We start from the raw sequence: 23,725 nt of genomic DNA on the forward strand, positions 1-23,725 counted from the left end.
AAAAACCACTGGTCCCCTGTGGTAAGAGGAATAGGTGACACAGGTGACTGTAATGAGCACAATGAGAAATATCCTTCTTGGTGACCATATGGGTTCCATAAAAATACCAATGTGCATGGCTCACGCATGTCACTATATGAAGGCCATAGCTTGATGATGCAGTGTGGAGTACAGAAGATATCACAGGACACTGTTTGGGTAAACCTGAAATTAAACTTGAAAATAAAAATAACGAAATGGAGCATTTGACTCTTCCCCTCCAGAAGAGAAGCCCGGGATGACTAAGGCACAATCTGCTTCATTTCCACCTTCAGCTACAGAGTGCCACACAACAGCACATAGTTTACATATAAAAGGCATTTGAGGCCACCCATGCTCTTCCCTCCATTCAACCCATAAACAAAATTCTACCTCACCACCTGCAATCTATAAACATGTCCAACACCAAGAGTGCTAGCAGTGAGTATGGTGTGTGTGTGTGTGTGTGTGTGTGTGCGCGCGCGTGCGCATGCATGTGAGTGTGTACTTGTGTGTATGTGTACAGGCAAGTGTGCTTGTGCGTGTGCTATGCATGTGTTCACGTGTGTGCACACATGTCTGTGTGTATGTGTGTGTGAATAAGACAAGTCACCGCCTTAATTTTCCAGGATGAATCAACAGACCCAACTTTGCCCCATTAACTAGCGTTAGATTCTAACTGAAGATAAATAATAATGTCCACCATTTCTCCCTACAATGGTCATGATGTATCCACCTGAAATGTAAGTGTATGCCTAAATTCCCATCGCATCACTCTTGGTATTCTGCCTATAATTGAATGTACTGACTGGAACTGGAATGGGGTACACTAACTTCCTTCCTAAGCCTTCCCCTTTTCTCCTCTGCCCGAAATCATGAGCTATTTATAAAACCTCCAGTCTTCTCATTTGGTTCTACTTAGCTGAACTCACAAACCGTGCATGGTAAATTTCAGAACTATAATTTGTGGCTTGCTGTTTCCCAGGTTCCTCCCAAGAAGCCTGCGTATGACTGTTTCCCTAGTTAAATACTTACGTACATACTTGGGGTCCATAGCAGTTCATATTTGACAGGATTTAACATCACCTCTGTCTCCTTCTCATCTAATGACTCAAAAAAAAATGTGCCAACTAAACATTCTTTGAATTTATTTGTGCAAAAGCATTGTCTCCACTCTCGTTCTAAAGCATTTTCTATAAAAAGGAAAGAGAACTTGCTTCTCCCGGTCCCCCTTCTCCTCAGTTCCCATCCATTACTCCAGGCTTCTCTCTGGTCATCAGAGGGGTTACTTCCCAAGCTTCACCATTGCATGCTCCAAGTCTTATTTGTATCAGTGTGTGAGGAGCACAAAGCCAGGCTGGGATACAAAGGGACAGAATAGCATATGTGTATCTCAAACAGTCTCAAAAAGCAACAGCTGGCTTTGGGGAATAACCCTTCAGGCTCAGCAGGGGTCAACTGAGCCACTCTTGATGCTGGTTGGCAAAGCAGTTGGCTTTGGGTCTGACCCACACTCCACAGGTAGCTCAGGCATGGACCTTCAAGAAAGAAAATTCTCTGCTTTTACAGGTCCTATCATCATTCCTTAGTCTCCAAAAGTTTAAATCAGAATGTAAATATTTGTCTTAACTCTCTCCTAATAGAAGAGGCCAATGGTGTTTTTGGTTCATGCAATTTCTTTTAGCACAAATAGGATATATAGTTTACACAGGGAAATATGCCTTTCACAACACTAATTCAGAATAAATTGTTTTGAGCTGACTTTCAGTTCTCTTGTTCTGAGTTTCAATATTTAAATCTGATTTCTCATCTTTATTCATATGTGGTTGTCTAAGCCATAACAAAAGGAAGTAAGAAAGAGTGAAAACTAGAAGCTGACCAAAATCTGTGTGTATCAAAGAAATGGAAATTCAAGAAATGACTGTTTTCAATGGTTTTTGAAACACAATTTTCCAATCTGTGTCTAATTTGAAAACCTAGCTATTTTCTTTCATGTTTGCTGTTTACCTTCCTTTTAGCCACTGCATAGCTCATTAGACTCTGGAGAAGAGGGCACTAGAGAAAATAGAAGATAAGATAAAATTGGCCTCAACAGTCCCAAAGAAAAGCTTTGTCTTCAAGGATCCTTAGAAACTCAGCTACATGAAGGGGTTTGCAGCCCCATAAGAGGAACAACAATATCGATAACAATATCAATCAACCAGACTCCCCAGAGCTCCCAGGGACTAAACACCAGCCAAAGTGTACACATAGAGGGACCCATGTATCCAGCCACATATGTAGCAGAGGATGGCCTTGTCAGACATCAATGGGAGGAGAGGCCTTTGATCCTGAGAAACTTGATGGCCTAGTGTAGGGGAAGGCCAGGACAGGGAAGTGGTAGTAGGTGGGTTGGTGAGCAGGGGGAGGGGGGATGGGATAAAGGGTTTTTGGAAGAGAAACCAGGAAAGGGGATAACATTTGAAATGTAAATAAAGAAAATATCTAATAAAACTATCAAAAAAATCAAAAAATAAAAAAAACAATAAACACTCTAATGCATCTGAGAATTGACATAGTCTCTTAAGACTATTAATTGTCACACTGACAGTAGATGTTCAGATACTTAGTTGGAGGACATTCTAATTTATAATGTAATGTGAAAAGTTCTTGTTGATGATGTCTCAGTAAGTCAGGTCTTAGGCTATACCGTATCTCTCAGCCAGAACTTAGGTACACAGATAAGTGATACTTGTAGACAATTGTTCTGACACCCTAAGTGTCTACATTGGCTTTAGAGTAAGGGATGGAATTACACTTTGCAAATAAATAAAATCTATAGATGTTGCAAAGTATTTGTACTTGTGAATATATATTGACACTCCAGAAAATTACTGAAGTGAATGTCCAAATTTCCTTCTTGGTCTTTGGAGAAATAAAATATGATGAGCATCGAGGCAGAGGGGTTGTTTCAGTCTAATTAAAGTTCTTGCTATATCTGCTTAAGGACCTGGGCTCAGCTTCCTAAACCCATGGAAAACAAGTGGACATAGTGGCAGGTGCTTGTAATCCCAGCTTCAGGGGTCACTATCCATCCAATTTAGCCTGACTGAAGAGATGCAATATCTCAAACCATGGGCCATGCCATGAGGAGCAGTACCTGGCCTACACACACACACACACACACACACACACACACACATTCACAAGACCATGTACATACATATATAAAAACATAATGAACATCAAATACACTGAAGCAAGCTTACAGAAAAAATCTGGGTCAGGAGGTAAAAGAAATAATCTTAAATTTTTAAAAATGCAGACAATAAGACCTTGATACTGAAACCTGACTCAGCACTATAAGAAGAAGAAAAAAAAACTGTAAGCATTTATCATTCATGTGGTTCAAAATTCTTGACAAACTATTGACAAATAGAATTCTGGAATATATAGAAAACATTATATTATGACTATGTAGAATGTATTTCATGCTTAACATTTTAAAAATAAATCACTGTAGTAACAAGTGAAAAAAAAAATGGAAGGAATCAACATGATTGGGTCATCAGCTATAAATGTCTACTTGCCAGAAATTCACAACACAGTCATGATTAATACCCAGCAAACAAAACATGCCCCAGCATGTAAGCAATAGGAAGAAATGTTGCCTTATAAAAGACTCATATACCAAAAAGGTTACAACTAACTTCACATGTATGATAACTTGTTAAATACATACCTATAGTTGGAAACAAAACCAAGGTATCTTATTCCATCACTCCTACTGTAATTTTGCTAGTGATCTGAGTCAATGCAATAACGTAAGAAAAAGAAAAAGAATTAAAAAACTGTTCCTCAGGAAGAACTTTGACGTTGCTCTTAAAACATTCAGAAAATTATAGCACATCTATACAAAGCTCTCAGAAGTCGTCGTGGGATTTGGAATGTCCTGAGATTAAAAGAAATACAAAATTGAAATTATACTTCTATGTATAAGCAAAATTTTATTGAGGAAATAAACTTTGGTGGATTTTTTTCACCTTTATAAAAGCTAGCAAGGCATATATACTGAAAGGCCCTGAATGCTGCTGAGGGAAGAACTAAATAATAAAGGGATATGATTGTAACTGTGGATCTGGTTTCTCACAAATAACTCCTCCCCAGATAGGTCTTTCTATTTAATTTCTTCCCATTCACAATCATATTCATCATTTTCAGTAGAAATTGGCAAGGCAGTTCGGTTTTCAGGGAATTTCAAAGAACCTGAGATAGTAAAATTCTGAAGAAGGAAAAGAAAGTCAGGAGACTCCATTACTTGTTTTCTTGTTTTTAGGTTTATTTATTTTTAACTGGAGAGATTTCTCTGTGGTTAAGAGCATTCAGTGACTGTTCATCCAGAGTCTTGGGTTCAATTCCCACCACCTACTTGATGGCTCACAACCATCTGTAACTCGAGTTCCCGAGAGTCCAACATCGTCTTCTGACCTCTGTGCACACCAGGCACATGTGTAGTACACAGATATACATTGTAGGCGGAACGACTACACATGTAAAAAATTTATTTAAAAAGGCATATGCCATCCAAAAATATTTATTTATTTTTATTTTGTGTGTATGGGATGTTGTTGGAGTTTTTATTATTATTTTTAATTTCTTTCATGTAAGGAATTGCAAACAGCTGTGAGCCTTCATGTCAGTGTTAGTAACTGAATCTGGTTCGCTGCAAGAGCAGCGCATGTGCTTAACCTCTGACCCGCCTCTCCAGCCCCTCCTTAATTCTAGCTCATTAGAAGCTGACATCCCTGTAAAGCACAAATAAATGGAGAGAAAACAAAGCTTAGAAGAAGCAGAGATTTAGGTATACAACCATTCTACAACACAAGTATTCCAAGTGGCTCCTCTCAATGTTCTGTATGCAATTATGGTCCCTTAAAAGTTTGTACAAATAACAACAATTTCTCATAAGATAAACAACAATGGGGTCTGCTTTTCCTGGGTCCGTTGAGCCTTGGAGCAGAGCACCTATCCACTACAAAGAGGCAGGGGAGAAAGGAGATCCTATAGTGGGCAAAGGAAAAAGAAACACTATGTTTGCAGGTGACAAGGAGCATTTGAAAAATCCTCTGGTGCTTAGAAAAACAGCTGGGGAACAAATACAAGTAAAGTCTTGGGATAGAAGACATGAAATCCTAATTTTATTTCTATATTCTAGCAACGAACTATTGAAATTGGAATTATAAGATGCTTAGGCTATCATAGATGCAGAATATAGGGATAATTCTGATAAGAAATATGAAAGATCCTGACACTAAAACATAATACACTGGGTTCAGACCTCTCAACTTCTGAGATCTCTCAAGGACCAGGTAGCTGGAAACTCAACATTGTAAGCTGTCAGTTCCTTTCCAACTTGTTCTCCATTCAGTTCAACCTCCAATCAAAATTCCATCGCCCTCTTTTATTATGCAGAAATTGGGAGTGTAATTCTGATAGGGTTATGAAATACCAAAGACTTAAAATACATAAAACAATTTTAAACAAGAACAATAGACTTGTACCAGTGATTGAAGCCCCACCAGACAGCTCAGGTATTCAAAAGATCATGGCGTGATATAAAGAGACAAACATAAACAGAACCTTGTCCAGAAATGAACATACATATTTAACCAGCTGATTTTTGACAGATAGAAGAATATCTCAGTATAAAATTTATATAAAATTTATTTTCAATAAAGAAGGAGGAGGAGGAGAAGAAAGAAGAAGAAGAAGAAGAAGAAGAAGAAGAAGAAGAAGAAGAAGAAGAAGAAGAAGAAGAAGAAGAAGATGATGATGATGGTGATGATGATGATGATGGTTGGAACACTTCATTTTTGATCTATCTAAAAATTAACAAAACTGGGACGTGGAATGTAGCTCAGTTGGTAGAGCACCTGCCTAAACGTCACAGCACCTGTGTCAGTCTCTGCCCCTACACTATGCTGAATGTAATGGTGCACACCTGTCACCCCAGAACTGAAGCAGTGGAGGCAGGAGAACCAGAAGTTCAGGGCCATCCTTGAGTACATAGGAGTTCAAAGCTAGCCTGGGCTACATGAGACCCTGTCTCAACACGAACAAAAAGTAACAAAACAAAATTAACTTGCAATGGGTCATAAATTCAAATGTAAAATCTAAATCTGCAAAACTGACATAAAATACAGGACACTTTATCAAACTTGAGATCTTCAAAAAGTGGATCTCAGGCAAAGAGAGTGGAATACCCATGATAAAACTCATGGACCCCACGAAGCTCAAGAGGAAGGAAGACCGAAGAGTGGATGCTTCAGTGCTATTTACAAGGGAGAACAACATAATCAACAGAAGTAAAGGCTAGGAGGGGCTTGGGAGGAAGAGAAGAGGGGGGTGGGAAAAAGGGGAAGAATCCAGTATGGGAAGAGATGGAGGAGATGTACAGAGGGTCAGGAAACTGAACAGAGGTGTGTGGCAATGGGGAATGGGGAACTGGGGTTAGCAACCAGAAAGTCCCAGATGCCAGGAAAGCAAGAGCCTCCCAGGACCCCACAGGGATGACGTCATTAGCTAAAATAACCCACAAAGGGACGGAGAACCTGTAAATAACATATCCAAAGGTAAGGCATGGCCCCCCAGTTGAGGGATGGGGCCACCCATCTCCAAAATTTTAACCCAGAATTGCTCCTGTCTAAAGAAAATGCAAGGACAAAGAGTGAAACAGAGACTGCCCCACCTGGGGATCCATCCCACATGCAAACACCTAATGCAGACACTATTGCAGATGCCAAGAAGTGCTTGCTGACAGGAACCTGATACAGCTGTCTTCTGAGAGGCTCTGCCAGATCCTGACTAAGACAGATGAGGATGCTCACAGCCAACCATTGGACTGAGTGCAGGGACCCCAATGGGGAAGTTAGAGCAAGAACTGAAGGAGTTGAAGGGGTTTGCAACCCCATAGGAAGAACAACAATATCAACCAACCAGACCCCCCCTCCAAAGCTCCCATGGACTAAACCACTAACCAAAGAGTACACAGGTGGTACCCATGGCTCCTGCTGGATATGTAGCAGAGGACTGACTTAGCAGGCATCACTGGAAGGGGAGCCCCTTGGTTCAGTGGAGGCCTGGTGACCCAGAATAGGGGAACACCAGGCTGCTGAAGGAGGAGTGGGTGGGAGAGTGGGAGAGAACCCTCATAGAGGCAGATGGAGGGAAGAGGGGATAGGGGGCTTATGGAGGGAAAACTGGGAAAGGAGATAACATTTGAAATGTAAATAAATAAAATAACCAATAAAAAAAAGTGGAAAAGCAAAGAAAAGGGAAAAAGAAAAGAAAATGAGATGCTATATTTCAGGAGAAAACACTTGCAAAGCATTTAAGTGTGTGATAGCCAGGCTGCATAAGCATAGACTATACAGAATATGCAAAGATCTTTTAATAGTGATAAGAAAAAACATAAGCTACTTTCAGAAATGGCTGGAATCCCTGTCAAATGAGTATAGGAAAAAACATTTAACATTATCCATCTGTGGTAAATAAACTAAAAATGGTGTTACCACCTACACCTTCTAGATAATTAAAACCAAAATGATTGTGTGTACCAAGTACTGACAAAGACCTACAGCTGTTCAAATTCTCACACACTAACTGCAAAAATCCAAAATGGTTTAATCACTTAGAAGAGTGTGGTTTCACAGTCTGTTAACACCTGAAGTATCCTTGACAGCTCAGCCCGTTCTCCAGATGTTTGTCCAGAAGAAATAGAAGGATGTATGGGCGTTCAGACTTGTTTACAAACACAGGCACGTTATTTTTGCTAAGCAGAATTTGAAAACTAACTTAAGTATCCATAATTAAGTAAATAAAGGGATTATAGTTTACTTGACCCAATACTGACCAACTGTGTAAGTAAAATATTAAAAGTAACGAGATATTGCTACAGGTAATCACACGGACAGACCTCAGAATCATTATGATAAATGAAATAGGCTCAACATAAAAGGGAACATTAAATCCCGGAAAATTCAAACACAGCCACAGTAATAGAAAGCAGGTCAGTGCATTCCTGAGGGTGCCAAGGCAGAGGGGTAAAAATGCATTTTCTAGAAAGCATGGCTGGTTGCACAAATATACACATACAGCAGAAACTATCAAATTGTTTGCCTTTAAAATGTGCCATTAATCTATTGTGACGACTCAGAAAACTGTTTGGATCTTATTTTAAACATCCTTTTGGATGGAATTTGCCTCCATAAATTTGAGAGACAGGAAAAAAGACCGGAAGGAGCTGAACGAGAGGAAAATCTGAAAGGCAAAGTCACAGGGCTCAGTGGGACCCGACATATCTGTCTCAGCTCTGGCCAGATGCCCAGATCTCATTTAAATGGAGGGTCACGGCAATATCTTGTTTATACGAACCGGTTTGAGCAGAGCAAGGCAGCCCAGTCCATCTCTGGCCAGGTACTCTCTCATATTATTTTAATAATGCTCACTAATTCTGGGGTTGTATGGATTAGGGTGGTAATTTGTAATTAACTCCAAAAAAAGTGAGTCTTCTGCTCCCACACCAAAATTTGTAAGGAATACATTAGATTTATGAAATGGTCCATTGTGAAACCTGCCTGTCATCGTTGGTGAGCTGTCTCCCCAGATGTTTGGCCTCTATTAATCTGATTGCTCAATTTTCCATTATTTAGGTTTGGGAACTTGTTACATGTTTTGGAGAAGAGTTCATTAGCAGATATGTCTTGGGCAAGGATCTATCCCAGGCTGTGGTTTGTCTGCTCAGTTTCTGGCAGGATATATTTTTAGTGCTGTTTTGAGACTTATTGTGTCTTCAGTTTACCAAATGACGTATTACTAAAAACACTAACTCAATGCATGCACAGCCATTCAGATGATCACTGCTATTCACAAGCATACAAGAGAGAGAAAGAGAGAAAGAGAGAGAGAAATTTATTGCATTCTTGAAAAATAATTAAGCTGAGCTGGAGAGATGTCTAGAGTGGTCATGTGCTTGCCTCGCAAGTCTGGAGGCATGAGTTCAAACCCCAGGACCCACACCAAAAATCATAATGCCAGGAAAGCACCAATGGGTGGATCCCTGGGGCTTATTGGCCAGCCAGTCTTACCAAACCTCAATTTCTAGGTTTTAAAGGGGAGAGACCTCTTCTTTAAAAGTAAGCTATGTTATTAAGGACTAACACCTGATGTTGACCACAGACCTACAGACACATGTGCACGCACACACTGATTAATTTTGTTAACATTGTTCTTTGGGGAGTTATATTTTTTTCTATGTACCTACAGCATCCCCAGGATCACAGAGTAACAGAAAAGTATTAGCGGTAAAAATAAAAGTAGACATTTAGTGACTCGCTCAATCTCAGTCATGCCCTATTTTAGCACTTCAGAATCACAGAACTTGGCCATTCTCCTTTGTGGAGATCGTTAGTTTGACATTTTGTTGGTGAACATATAGAACATCTGGGGATACTTCTAAATTATTCAACTGAAGGTTTCAGAATGAAAAAGAAAAGAAAAGGAAGGGGAGGGGAGGGGAGGGGAGGGGAGGGGAGGGGAGGGGAGGGGAGGGGAGGGGAGGGGAGGGGAGGGGAGGGGAGGGGAGGGGAGGGGAGAGGAGAGGAGAGGAGAGGAGAGGAGAGGAGAGGAGAGGAGAGGAGAGGAGAGGAGAGGAGAGGAGAGGAGAGGAGAGGAGAGGAGAGGAGAGGAGAGGAGAGGAGAGGAGAGGAGAGGAGAGGAGAGAAAAAAAGAAAAGGAAAGGAAAGAAGAGAGAAGAAAATATTCTGTCCAGGCTCAGGCAAAATTAAAACTGTCAAAAATCCTGCCTGTCAGGCCATTTTTCCTGCTACTCACTTGCTATGTGACCAACCCTATGCATAACAGAAGGCTAAAGCTAGAGACCTGGGAAATCACATGGCCTTTGATGTCCAATAACAGTTACTTCGGTCAATGAAGGGTCTCATACTGATAAGGAAACCCTGACTTGGCTGTGATCTCACAAGTTCTCCAAAGGTTCTACTGACCCTATACTAAGGTGTCCTTGGGGTCAGATATGTGGCTTTGATGGGCATCCTTAGTTCCAAGGTGATTGTGCCACACCAGGATACGGTCTAGTCCATCATCCTTACTCACACCAGCTTTCTCACTGGCTATGAACCCCTAAAGGACAAGCACAGTCTTTTTCTGCTTCTCACTCGTAGCACGGCTTTTAATTCCCTCAAGACTTTGACAGAAGCTAGGTTTTGCTGTACTGAATATGTTCAATAGTTCTTCTGGAAGAATGCGTTTTTCTCAAAATGGTAAAATTAAAAGGAAAGGAAGCTTAGAATAAAACTTTTTACATAATGCTTATTTCTACTAATCTGTTTTACCCAAATTGTTTGGGATTGATGGATTACCCTGTCTGCCAGTTTCTCTGTGTAGAAAGCAGCGGCATGTACTTAAGACATACAACCTAAGGGAGATCAAGTAAGAGACTCGTGTCAATTGCTTAATTTATATCTGGTACATTTACTTTTATTCAGTAAATGTTACCAACTATATTTTTAACATTTCTTTTTATAGTTGAGAGGAGTTTTCTGAACAACACTTGAGATCTGATTTCCAAAAGCGTTGGTGTCTATAGAGGAACGATAGAGAGAGAGAAACATTTCCACCCATGGTGGTGAGCTCACTTCCTCAATAATAGAGACTTCTCAGAGACAGGCTTTAAAAGACCAGAAACTAAAGGAAAAGATGACAGAGAGCTTAAAGAGGCTGTTCACAGAAACGAACAACAAATGGCTTGTTAACATGTGAACACAGTCACCCCCAAGCACAAAAAAACAAAGAGTAAAATATCAATGAGGGCAATTTTTCATTTACTGGAAAACAGGTCTCACAATACAGTCATAGATGGTTACTATGTGAAAAAAATCAGAATAGTGCAGAAGAAAGGAGATTAAGCTCATGCAGATACACACACAAGCACACATGCATGCATGTGCATTTCTATACACGGTCATGCTTTGGTGTCCATGCTGGTTTGATTCTCGGACCTCCATGGGATACTAATATGCACAGATACCAGAGTCTGCTGGGTAAAATGGTAGCATTTGCAGAGAATCTGCACACATCTTCCTGTAAAGTTTAAATTCCCTCTAGATTGCCTCTCATGCCTAGTCTGGTGGAAATGCAATGCAAAGCAGTCTTATACTGTACTGTGCAGCAGATAATGACCTAGAAGAAGTCAATGCATCTTCATCACAGGCATATTATTTTCTAAAAAATAAAAAATATTCTCTCAAGTTTGGTTCAATCTCTGGACACAGATCTGCAGATACAGCACTGACAAGATGGCTTGGGAGGTCAAAGTTCTTGCTCCTTGAGCCTCATAATCTCACTTGGTCTCTGGAAATCAGGATGAAAGGAAAGAGCTGACCTCCACAAATGCACACTCCTGTATACACATGCATGTGTGCGGACAGATACGCACACAGAACCACTCAATGGTAAGTAAAACTTTAGGTAAAAATTTAAAAAGAATGATGGCTCTTCTTTGCCACATCTAACCTCTCCACGTAACCAAATCTCCCACACCCTTCTCCATCCAGGCCCTCTCTTTCTGTCCAATCTGTTCTATCCATATCAGACTTAGAAGAAAAGAAATCCACACACTCGAATCTCATTGCAAAAGCATGAAACATCGCAACAATATGAGGAAAAATAATCAATCCAGTATCTTCTCTCCAAAAAGAGCCAGTTCTGTAAAAGTGTTTGCCAATGACAATTACCTAGACAAACCCCAGGACACAGAACTTAAAAGAACAGCCATAGCCAGGTGTAGTGCTGAAAGCCTTGAATTTTAATCCCAACACTTACTCAGGAGGCAAGGAAGGCAATTCCATGACTTCAAAGCTAGCCTGGTCTCCATAGTAAATTCCAGGAAAGCCAATGCTACAAAGTGAGACCCTGCCTCAAAACAAATAAGCAAAAACCAAAACCAAACAAAAAAACAGCAAAAACCTTTATCAAAGAATTCAAAGAGCTTAAAGCAGCTCAACGAAATCAAGAAGAAAGAGCGTTAGGGGAATAGCACCTGAGAAAGCACAGATTGGTGAAAATGAAAAGACCATTCAGGACTTGAGAATGGAACTCAATAAGGAGATAAATCAAGTGGAAATGAAGGTGCCATTGAAAAACCCCAATAGCTCAACCAGCAAACTCGAAGGAAAGCTTTACAAATGGAATAAATTGTGCAGAAGATAGAACGTGAGAGCTTGAAGATAAAGCAGAGGATCTAGACCAAATAAGCAAGACACAGGAATGGAACATACACTTTCAAATGTGGGAGACGCTGAAAACTCAAATCATAGGCATAGATGAGGGGAAAGAATCCAGATCTTCTATGTGATCGTAGAAGATAATTTCCCCAGACTAAAGAAAGACATATATAAGATATAAGAAGCACAAAGAACACCAGATAGACAAGATCAGAAGAGAAAATCCCCATGGCATTGAACTGCAGTGATTGCTGGGTAACTGGTTAACTATAGGATATTCAAACACCAGTGCACCATGAGGGAAGAAGAAAAAACTAAAACTTCTCCAGGCAAAAAGGCATAAATCCCAAAGAAGGAGAGTGGGAAACATTCCCAGACACCAGCTATGCTCCGATTCCAATCTGAAGGGTGAAATGAAATAAAAATTGTCTTTCAAATATTAACCAAGGGCAGTTGGGTTTTTTGTTGTTGTTGTTTTGTTTTGTTTTGTTTCCTCCTATAAACAGGAGTAACTACTCACAAAGCATTTTCTATAACATAGATTGGTCACCAGCCAGTATTAGCTTTGTGCCTAGAAAGGTCAAAGGCTTTCAGGGTCACGAAGAGTACAGATTTTCCAACATCAGACTTTGACATGATCTAAATTCAAATCATATCTCAGTCTTAAATATTTGCTTTCCTTCAGCAAACTCCCAAGCCCTTTCTGGCTCAGCCTGGGGCCTTGGTGCTGTGAAAAATTCTTATGAGCTCCCTGCCAACCTGCAGCTTCCAACTGTAAAACTACAACACATACCTCTGTTCCCAGGAAGCACACGCTCAGACCTCCTGGGGAAGAAGCAAGAGAAAAGAGCCCAGACTGAGCTATCGAGCAAGGCAGGAAGAGCTTGAAGCTGCAGCAATTCCCACCAGATTGCTTCCTCCTGAGAATAATCCTTGCTGCTGCTAGCACAATGACCAGAGCAAAATGGCAGAGAAAGTAAACAAAACCCAACGACACAAAAGAGACCCAATCCGTGCCACACCCCCACCCATCAGCCATGCATGGGAAGCGACATGCTTAGAACAGACCAGCAGGACCTAGGAAATTATAGCTTCTTTTGCAACTAAGACTCTGTCTACAGGAGTTGTATTGCAGGCCACGTGAAAACGATCCAAGCACTTTCTCCTGCAGGCTTTGTTCAGCAGAAGCAGGCTCAGCTGTGGAATGGAGTCAGGCGGTAGGCGGTAGAGGTGGGGGGGGGGGGAGACTTCGTAACTTCTGCTTCTCTCTTAACTCTACATCCGATTTCTAGTCTTTCCTGGGGCCGTGGAAATTGGAAGAGCTTGTTTATTCCTGAAGGCTGACTAAGCATTTCCACACCCTAAATGGCCAAAGGTGACAGAGGTGACAAAGAAATCCTTTGTCTGGCACTGAAAGCAATTCTTATAAGGAACCCTGCCATGGCTTTCATTTAAAACACACTAGACAAATGCAACTGGAGTAGTAAAAGCTGTGGCATTTTCTTATTTCTTTAAGCAGCATCAGAGCTGCCCATCATTTTTTGATTATTTGAAAAAAATGTAACCTTCTTTTGAAGGCCTCTGAAGGACAAATAGTTACCTGGCCATTTAAGCTTTAATATGTCAAGAGGCCAATATTGGTCATTATGTGTGATTGTGTGTTTCAAAGCCTCTTGATTAAGAAGTCTTGACAATCTTTGAGGACCTTCTTCTCTCCTCTGTCAAGCTGATCTGATTACAGGGATGTTCTGAAAATGTTCCAATCAGCACATCTCCTATGCTAAAGAAAATGCTCTCCCCACCAAATCGCACACAGATCCCTAAGTATAACCATAGAGTGCAAAGCCAACATGAATGCCTTTTGGGTCTGAGAGAACTTGTCACTCTGTAATAGAGGCTTAAGGGAACCACACAGGGACAAGTGGCTTTGGTGTTACATGGGTATACCATAGGGTCAGGAAGATCTGCCACTAAACTCATACAGGACCTAGGACTGAGAGTGTAGCTCAGCCACAGAGTACTGTCTTAGTGTGCATAAGGCCTTGAGCTGAACTTCCTAAAGTGTGTGTGTTCATGCTTATACATGCATCTATGTGAGTGTGCTTGCTTGTACATGCATGTGTGTGTGCGTGTGCATATGAGTGTGTGCATGCTTAACAAGAATTAGGCAGTCGGGTAGGCTGAAGTAAAGTCTTGGGTCAGGCCCTCAAGCAAGCCAACTCATATACACTACAGAGCTCTCAGGTCAAACAGACCTCCGTTTCAATTCTTACTCCAGAGTCAAAATATTGGTGCTGGAGTCCACACTTTACTCTTTCTCCCAGATCTTTACCCAGATTCTCTGTTTCTGATGGAGAACTAAGTAACAACACTGATTCCTAGAGCTTTCTGATCAAGAAATGAGATAATGGATACAAAGATTTCCACGATGACTCTAAGTAGCCATCAGCCCTTAGAAATAACCACAGTATTGAATGTATCCATCTCTGGGCATGTGCCAATCTACATAGTCCATTGAAAGGCCACTTAGACTCCACTGTTTACCTTTCCTCTAGGCTTCACCTCAGTGGCTCTCACTGAGCCCAAAAGTTCCAGAAATTGTCTAGGACAGCTCACTGCCTAAGGACATTCATCCACAAACATGAATAGCTATGACCCAGGAATGTAGAAACAGTGTTATAAACTGCTGGGAACATATTCAGTTGAATCAATTTCTTAGACATAGTGGGAGATTCTATTAAAGTTAAAAATTAATGTTTGCAACAGGAACATTGTATTTATTCACTCAGAGACCAGGTTCTCTTACCCATGCATGTGTGTGTGTGTGTGTGTGTGTGTGTGTGTGTGTGTGTGTGTACATGCATAGATACACGAATGTCATACATATAGAAAGAAAAAGAAAGGAAGGAGAGAGGAAGGGAGAGAGGAAGGGAGGAGAAAAGAAAATGGAGACACACATTCTTATGAGTCAGTCCAAAAGAGGAGGTTCTCCTGTGTACAGCATCCAGAGCGATTGCAAGCACCATGGAAAATGAACAAGCCCCACATCTAGGACCCTGCTAACATCAGGAACAACAACTGAAAAGCTAAGCCACTCACCAGGGCGCCCACAGGTGCTGGGTCTCACCTGCTCCGTCCCTTTACTCAGCTGTGGTAACTCTCCATCTCTTTCCCTGGGCCAGCTTCTTAGTTGAGAATAACCAGGGAATCTGCTGCCACTCTCCAGACAAGTGATCTGCCCGCAACTTTGGAATGTTTGCTGGCTCACAAAAGAAACATACTACTGCTCTAGTGTCCAGTTCAAACCTTGCTCAACAAGTCCCCAGGACCTAGGCAAAGCCGCCCTGCTTGATTAATCAAGCTGAAAATTCAAATGCAAAATAATGTCAGAGGCTATACTCCAAAGCCAACCCCAGATCTACCCGGATAATGCTGGCCTTATTTACAAAGTAGTTCAAGTTCAGGTCCTTCTTTGGGACAGAGTGGCTGTCCAAGGACCTGACCCAAATGAGGCAATGTTCATTTACATGACTACAAAGAGATTGCAAGGTGATTTTGCCCGGTGCGTTTCAATGAGACATCTAACACATTCCCTGGGAAGTATTCTATATGCTATATGCTCTCGCTAAGTGTTAAATGCTTGTGAATGAACTTTGGCCATTTACAGGAAGATAATTAACTTTCATGCTCACTAAGAAGACCTGTCCTTTATCTCTTTGGTCAAGATATGCAGAGACGTTGGGGATTTATGACCCTACGTGGGACTAAAACATAAAGTCTTTATAGGACGTTTCAGGCTCCTTATGGATGGAAAGAACACAGTTGTCAAAAATGACCTGCACCCTGAGTGGATGAATAGAATGTTCCTTCCATAATCATTAATTTTCTACTTTAACAGACTCTTCCATCACGTCTAAGAAATTGATGCAGCTGCATAAAAAAAGTAACAACATTTCCACTCTGAGCTATCCAAACAGAATAGTCACAAGGAGTCTAAAATGTACGGTTTCAAGTTTTTAAGCAGTTTTTTAGGGTGATTTTCAGGGTTTCCTCCTTAAAACACAACTTTATATGTCACTCACGTGTCTTTTAGGTGAATTGTGATATCTTGCATTGAACTACTGTATGTTTTAGCACAGTAAAGAATGTTGAGTTTTCCAGAGCATTTTGAGTTGATTCCCTCCTGAGAGGTCTGTATTTATTTATACCAAGTCTCAATATTATCTACCTACATATATACCAAATCCATCCATCTACCTATATACCACCACTGCCATCATCTGCCTTGCTATAAAATATTTGCATATGTCAGGTAGCCATGACTCAACTTTAATCCCAGCACTAGGGAGGCAGAGGCAAGTGGATCTCTGAGTTCAAGGCCAGCCTGGTCTACAGATCAAGTACCAGTACAGCCAGAGCTGTTATACAGAAAAACCCTGCCTCAAAAAAAAACAAAACAAAACAAAACAAACAAGCAAAAGAGTATATTTGCATATAAGTAGCTAAATGTTTCTGTTTCTTTCTGATGTTAGGTATCAGGGCATAAAACTAAGAAAGCTGTTTCCTTCATCACAGAAAAATAATAACTCTATCCTGTTCAAATGTGAAAGAATCTATCCAGTCACAAATTCTCACTAACACTATTTCAAAACAGATTATATGCTATTAATAACAAGTCAAAGAAATTGAAGCTCAGCCTGATGGTATAGGCTTGCAATCCTAACTGGTCAAGGGGCTGAGACAGATGGGTTACATATTAAGTTTTAGATCTGTCTGGACTACTCAGTGAGTTCAAGGCCAATCTGGCAACTTAGTGAGACCCTGTCCCAAGACAAAGCAAAAGCAAAAACAGGGAACTGGAAATGAAGCTTAGGGGAAAAGCATTTGCCTGACTGCAAGACCCTAGCTTTAGCTCTCAGCCCCTAAAAAACAAAAGAGGGGAGAAAGAAAAGAGGAAGGAAAGAGGGGGAAGGGAGGGGGTGGGAGGGAAGGAGGGAAGGAGAGAGAGAAGGAGAAGGCAGAGAGATGAAAAGACAAGGAAAAGGAGAGTGGAGAAGAGGAAGGAAGGAACCAAGGAAGAGAAGGAGGGAGGGAAAGAGGGAGGGAAGAGGGGGGAATTCAAGAGGCAGAGCAAAACCTTGTTCTAGCTTTCAATAGATTAGATGAACTAGCTTTCTGCAGTAATGTTTTTCCATTAAAACTCTATTGTTCTGCTAGTGATAAGCGCAGTAAAAGGAAGTAGGGTAATTTAAATTCTGCTGAAAGGGGGCCTTAAGAGATTCTTTTGTTGCAGAGGAACTCAAGGCTATGCTGAAGATCTTAGCTATGGAGGCTGTGACTAAAATCTCTATTAAGTGCCCAACTAAGTTAGTGCCTCAGAGTAACCAACAGCTATAGAGAAAAACATGTATATGTATATGTATATGTATATGTATATGTATATGTATATGTATATAGATACATAGAGAGAGTGTGGGGGCAGGGAGTGAGGGAAAGATGAGGGAGGGAGAGAAATCGGGGGAGGGGGAGAGGGAGAGAGACAGAGACAGAGACAGAAACTGAGACAGAGAGACAGAGAGAGGATCCAGCATGTATCAGTTGGGAAACCTCTGCTTACATTAGAGCCTTAAGTTTTTTGTTTGGAGGCCAGCAAGATGGCTCACAGAATGAAGGAGATTACTGACAAGTTCTCTGACCACACACACATCGTAGTGGCATTTTCAGGTACACACACACATGCACATGAGTTGTAAAAAAACATTTTTTTTAATTTTTTTATTTGGAACCAAATGCTATCATAGTACATCATTTTTCAGCCATAGTATTTGAAGGTACAACTTGAGAGAATAAACATTCTTCCAAATAGAGACTAGTGTCCATGTCTAGCCAATGCCCATAGTAGCATAACAATCCAAGCTTCCTAGCCAACTCCACCCATGGAAGGATGCCCTTTACAGTTGCCACAATTGCCCAGTTTCCCTCTGTAAATGTGTCACATTGTTTTGTCTTCATCTGTTCCCATTCAGTGGAGAACTGAGTCTACTGCCCAAGGCCCAGTGCCACGGATCAAAGTCAGAGAAGTGAGTCATTTTGAATTGGTTCCTGGAAGTTCAGATGGGCTTATGACCAGCACTTGAATTTATTAGTATCTGTTACTCCATCCTTTGTGGGTTTCTCAGGGTTGTTAGATCAAAATGACACAAACCAAGTGGCTAAAACAGCCCAAACTCAACCTCTTGCAGTTCTAGAGGCCAGGAGCCTGGAGTAAAGGTGGCAGTAGGGCTGAGAGCCCTATGAAACCTTCGAAAAAATCCTGCCTCACCTCTTTCCAGCTTGGAGGGTGACTGGCATGCCATGGCTTGCAGCTGAGTCGCTCCAACCCATGGCCTCATCCTCACGAGGTGTTCTTCTGATATATCTGCCTTCATGGGTGTACTGGCTAGTTTTGTGTCAACTTGACACAGCTGGAGTTATCACAGAGAAAGGAGCTTCAATTGAGGAAATGCTTCCATGAGATACAACTGTCATGCATTTTCTCAATTAGTGATCAAGGGGGAAAGGCCCCTTGTAGGTGGGACCATCTCTGGGCTGGTAATCTTGGTTCTATAAGAGAGCAGGCTGAGCAAGCCAGGGGAGGCAAGCCAGTAAAGAACATCCCTCCATGGCCTCTGCATCAGCTCCTGCTTCCTGCCCTGCTTGAGTTCCAGTCCTGACTTCCTTGGTAATGAACAGCAGTATGGAAGTGTAAGCGGAATAAACCCTTTCCTCCCCAACTTGCTTCTTGATCATGATGTTTGTGCAGGAATAGAAACCCTAACTAAGACAATGGGTCATCATCATACAAGGATGTTAGTCTTGTTGGATTGGGGTTAATACCACTGCAGTGTGGCCTCATCTTAATTTAGCTAGTTACATCCACAGCTATCACACATCCAAGGAAGAGTGCATTCTAGGGAACTTGGGTTAAAACAGCAGCATGCGCACTTGCATGAAAGGCACCATTCGGTTCATTGCATGTACACACACACACACACACACACACACACACACACCTAATCTTTTTTTTTCCTAATAGAACTCTTACATCCCAGTTGAATCTCTATACAATTAAAAATATGAATTTAAATGGAAAGACTCTATTGGTTTTTGGTGCATATTTCTTTTTTTGAAGTATATTTCTTCAGTGTGTATTCTCTTTGTCACTTTGATCCACACAATAAAACAAATCAGTTAGTTGGGTCCATCTCAGGTCTCATAAATGAGGAAACTTGAATATGAGGTCCAGTGCCTCGCTTGTAGCCCAGAGCTACAACTTACAAGAGAAAAGGTTAATCTTAGCTTGCATCTGTGTTTGAGTCCATCATTCCGAGGAAATCACACAAGCAAGAGTTTGAGAGAACAAGCCACATCAGATCACATCCACATCCAAGAGCTGAAAGACATGGATGCACACATGCTCACTTACTCACACGTGCCCCACTAGAGCACTTCAGGAGCCCTGCACAGGGAATGCTTCTGCCCACGGTAGCTGAGTCATCCAAGGTCAATTAGAACAATGCCCCGCACACAGACATGCTCACCAGCCAACTCCGGGTGGACCCCTACCTGAGGCTCTTTCCAGCTGGCTCTAGGTTGTGTCAAGTTGAAAATTAGAGCCAACCATAATTAATTAATTAATTTTAATTAACCTTAACTATGAAGATCTACTCATTTTCATCTAGCTTTCTTGAAAACCTCATCTGCATTCTTGTGACTTTAGGATGGGTTTATTTGGCTAACATTTTGTCTATAACACTTTTCTTTCTAGGCCTATGTCCATTCAGGAGGTGAGCCTTCCATAAGGTTTGATCAGCCCTTTACCTCTTAGTTAGCAACTATCCCATCACCAGTCTCTAAGACAAATACAGGAGATTCCCTTCAATACCTACAGTTAAAATACTTCCTGGTTAAATCTCTAATAACAGACTCCACAGTGGCACAATGGCCCAACAAGATAACAGGAACAAAAAATAAGGTTTTTAAAATTTGTGTATGTGTGTTTGTATGTGCGTATGTGCATTCATATGTGTATTGTGTGTGCATATCTGTGTGAGCTCATGAGTGTGCAGTGCACTAAACCTGCGCAAGTGAGCACACGTGGAGGTCAGAGATTGATGTCGGATGTCTTCTTCTATCACTTTCTTTCCCCCCACCCCCCACAGTGAGCCTCACATGGGCTGCTGAGACAGCATTTCAGATCTCGATTTTTTATTAGATGTTTTCTTTATTTATATTGCAAATTTTATCCCCTTTCCTCATTTCCCCTCCAAAAACCCCCCACCCCATCCCCCCTCCCCTCGCTCACTAACCTACCCACTCCTGCTTCTTCTATCACTTTCTGCTTTGTTTTTCTGTGACAGGGTCTCTCACTGAACCTGAAGTTCACTGAACAGGGAGACCCCAGAATCTGCCTGACTCTGCCACCCAGCAGAGACGCTATAGGCTCACACTCCCTTGCCTGACTTTTACATGGGTTCTAGGGGTCTGAGTTCATGTCTCCATGCTTGTACAAAAGGGACATTATCCACTGAGCCATCTCCCCAGGCAGACAAGATCTTATTAGCAAAAATGTATTGCCTCTTCCAAAATAAGCTTTTATCTTCTCCTCAGTTATCCTGAGATGATGAACATTTGCCAATATTCCCTATAACAAATGAATCATTATTTATGTTTGAAACTAAACATAACCTAGAGCTATAAACCACTGAGCTAACTAACTATTGAACTTGCTAGAAAGCCATTCACTGCAGTCATTCCGAGAAAATAACTGATTTTCATATGAGTCTAGGAATAAATCAACCAAGACAGCCCCGGGTGGAGTCTGGCTTGGTGGCTCTCCTTTGAGAGAACACACGATTCTGTGCCAGCCCCAATGCATGAGGGGATCCCCCACAAAAGCTAAACACCATAACTCAGAGTCCTTTCTGAGACTGCACTGACCCGTGAACACAGCATTCCTGAATGCTGTTCGTGTTTTATCATTAGCAAAAGACTCAAAAAAAGAACTAAGATCTTGTTCCTTTATTTTCATGTGTCACCTATTTTAATTTTAGGTTACTATGGCAAGTATGTTTCACTAATAAAAAGTCTTGAAAATAAAATATATGAAAACAGAATAACCAGCAGCTATAAGCCCATTCTTCATATAGTTCAGCATATTCTGCCTCAACCTTTCTTCTCAGTAGTATTTTTATGTAATTAAAAAAGTCCTGCTCCTGTTTTGTTGACAGCATCATATCATAAGAATATTCCAAAAATGTCATTTTACTGGTGGTATTCCTTCATTTGGACAAACAAGTGACTTTTAGGTATAATGTTTGTGTTTAATAAACATCTGTCTTGGTCTACTCCCCCTACCAAAGAAATAAATTCTATGCTTATAAGCTACATGGTCATAGAGGCTGAGACATTCAAAGTCAAGACACAAGCCATCAGGCTCTGTATATGATGAGGGCTGAGTCTCTATAGATAGGGTCATGTGTCCTTGAATGGGGGAAAGGAACAACGGTTTGTCCCTCAACTCTAGATCCCACCTTTGTCACAAGAGGTCCCATATGGGGACTGAGTATCGATAAAGGCTTCACAAACATACATTCAGACCACAGCAATGACTCTTTAAAAGACACAACCCCATCTTAGGAAACTTAGAAAACAGGAGAAAGCATAAAGGAGGGAAGGTGGCTAACTTTCTAGGTATGGGTATGGTGGCTTGAAAACTGAAGAAAATACCCAACGGCCTGCTGTTTGGAGAAGCCCATGGCACGGATAGGCACTCTGTCATCCCTTTCCTGATTCTAACACAACTAAAAAACATCAGCAGTCCATGGTTCATAGAGATGGTGGTAGACACAAATTATGAGCAGATATCCCTTCCTCCAAACTATGTCTCCGTGGCTGTATCATGACATCATCGCCTTCATCACTGTCACTTCCAACAACTTGCCCACAGTTTCCACTGATACCACCACTACCACCACTATCATATCTACCACCACCACTATTACCAGCGACCTCCTCTGTCACTGATACCCTAAGATCTCTATATCACTCCATTACGTCTACTGTCTACCTTCCATCACTTCTACTACAAAAATCTCTGTCACTTCTCCCTTTTCCACCTGCTCTGTTACTCTGCTATCATCTCCTCCATCTCTACTACCATCCGTTACCTTCCACTCATCCCCACCATCCCTAGTATCACTGCTATTACCTGTACGTGTGTAGTCTATGTAATAATTGTCTAGGTGTAATCCTTGGTGTCTAGGATGTCACATCATCCATCCAGAAACCCTCTCTACTATCACCTGTAGTAAAAATTTGGGTTTCTTTTAAAATGCAGCTATACTACATGAATATATTTTTGTTTTAATCCCAGGTGTGGGATACAGGGCTGCTTCAGAGCATCCACATCTGCTGACTATGATTGCCTTGTGCTCTAGGAAGGACATGATTTTTGCCAACTACAGACAGTTTGTGTTTGGAATTCTGGAGATTCTTGAGAGTGTATAAATTTGATAGCCTGAGAGGGTTTATGGCAGCTGCTGCCCCCACTGCTTCTGGCTCCTGTTCCTGCTCCATTTGCTCTTGTTGGATTACTGGTTTTCTGTTTTGTTAGATTGCTGGATGGAGATTGGATTTGGCCCAAGGAACCTGACAGCCCTAGTCAGCAGGAAGTAGTCTAAAGAGGTCTAGGTTCCCTTTCCCCTCTAACCTTCTTTGTCTCCTACCTAGTGTTGGGTTGAAAGGAAGTTGGATGGAATAAAGGTTGGAAGGGTGGTAGACAATAGACACCAATAATGTACCCCAAGAAGTACACTGACAATCATCATCATTTTCACTCCACCTCTCCACCATCTCCTTCCCCTCTTCTGTCACCTCCACTGTCTGCAGTGTTCCTTCCCCTCTGCCATTTCCACCACCATAATATCACTCCCACTTTTCTGACATTTTTATATTCATTTCTCTATACATTCTTTCTTCTCCTCACACTCTCAGATCCTCCACTGCTTCAACCTAACCCTCTCTAAATGTTGCTTTCTCAGTTGCCTGGGTAACAGAAACAATGAATACTTGTCTTAGTCAGGGTTTGTATTCCTGCACAACACATCATGACCAAGAAGCAATTTGGGGAGGAAATGGTTTATTCAGCTTACACAAAACCAAGTAGTACAACACCTTTGCATGACCTTTATGAACAACTTTAATAATCATTTATTCATCCAATAAATATCACTAAGGGCATATGTTGTGGAAGTCACTCTTCTTAACCCTAAAAGTATAGCCATCCCCCAGTTTGCAAACCTTACTTTTCAGAATCGTCTTCACACATAAACGCCCATTATTTAAATGTCATACCCACTAACAACTTGTCAGCCTGTGCTTCAGCTGCT

General features: G+C 41.3%; 1 protein-coding gene across 1 annotated transcript in view; it reads right to left on the minus strand.

Annotated features, from left to right (window-relative positions):
• Ipcef1 (interaction protein for cytohesin exchange factors 1) overlaps window positions 1-15,415 on the minus strand; it is a 169,004-nt gene extending 153,589 nt beyond the window's left edge. Inside the window, exon 1 of the mRNA XM_017313967.2 lies at window positions 15,396-15,415. The gene's annotated coding sequence lies outside the window, so the exon portion shown is untranslated. The remainder of the gene's footprint in view (window positions 1-15,395) is intronic.
• Between the last annotated feature and the right edge of the window lie 8,310 nt (window positions 15,416-23,725).

The sequence above is a fragment of the Mus musculus genome, chromosome 10 (assembly GCF_000001635.26).
Source record: "Mus musculus strain C57BL/6J chromosome 10, GRCm38.p6 C57BL/6J".
In the NCBI taxonomy this organism is placed as follows: domain Eukaryota; kingdom Metazoa; phylum Chordata; class Mammalia; order Rodentia; family Muridae; genus Mus; species Mus musculus.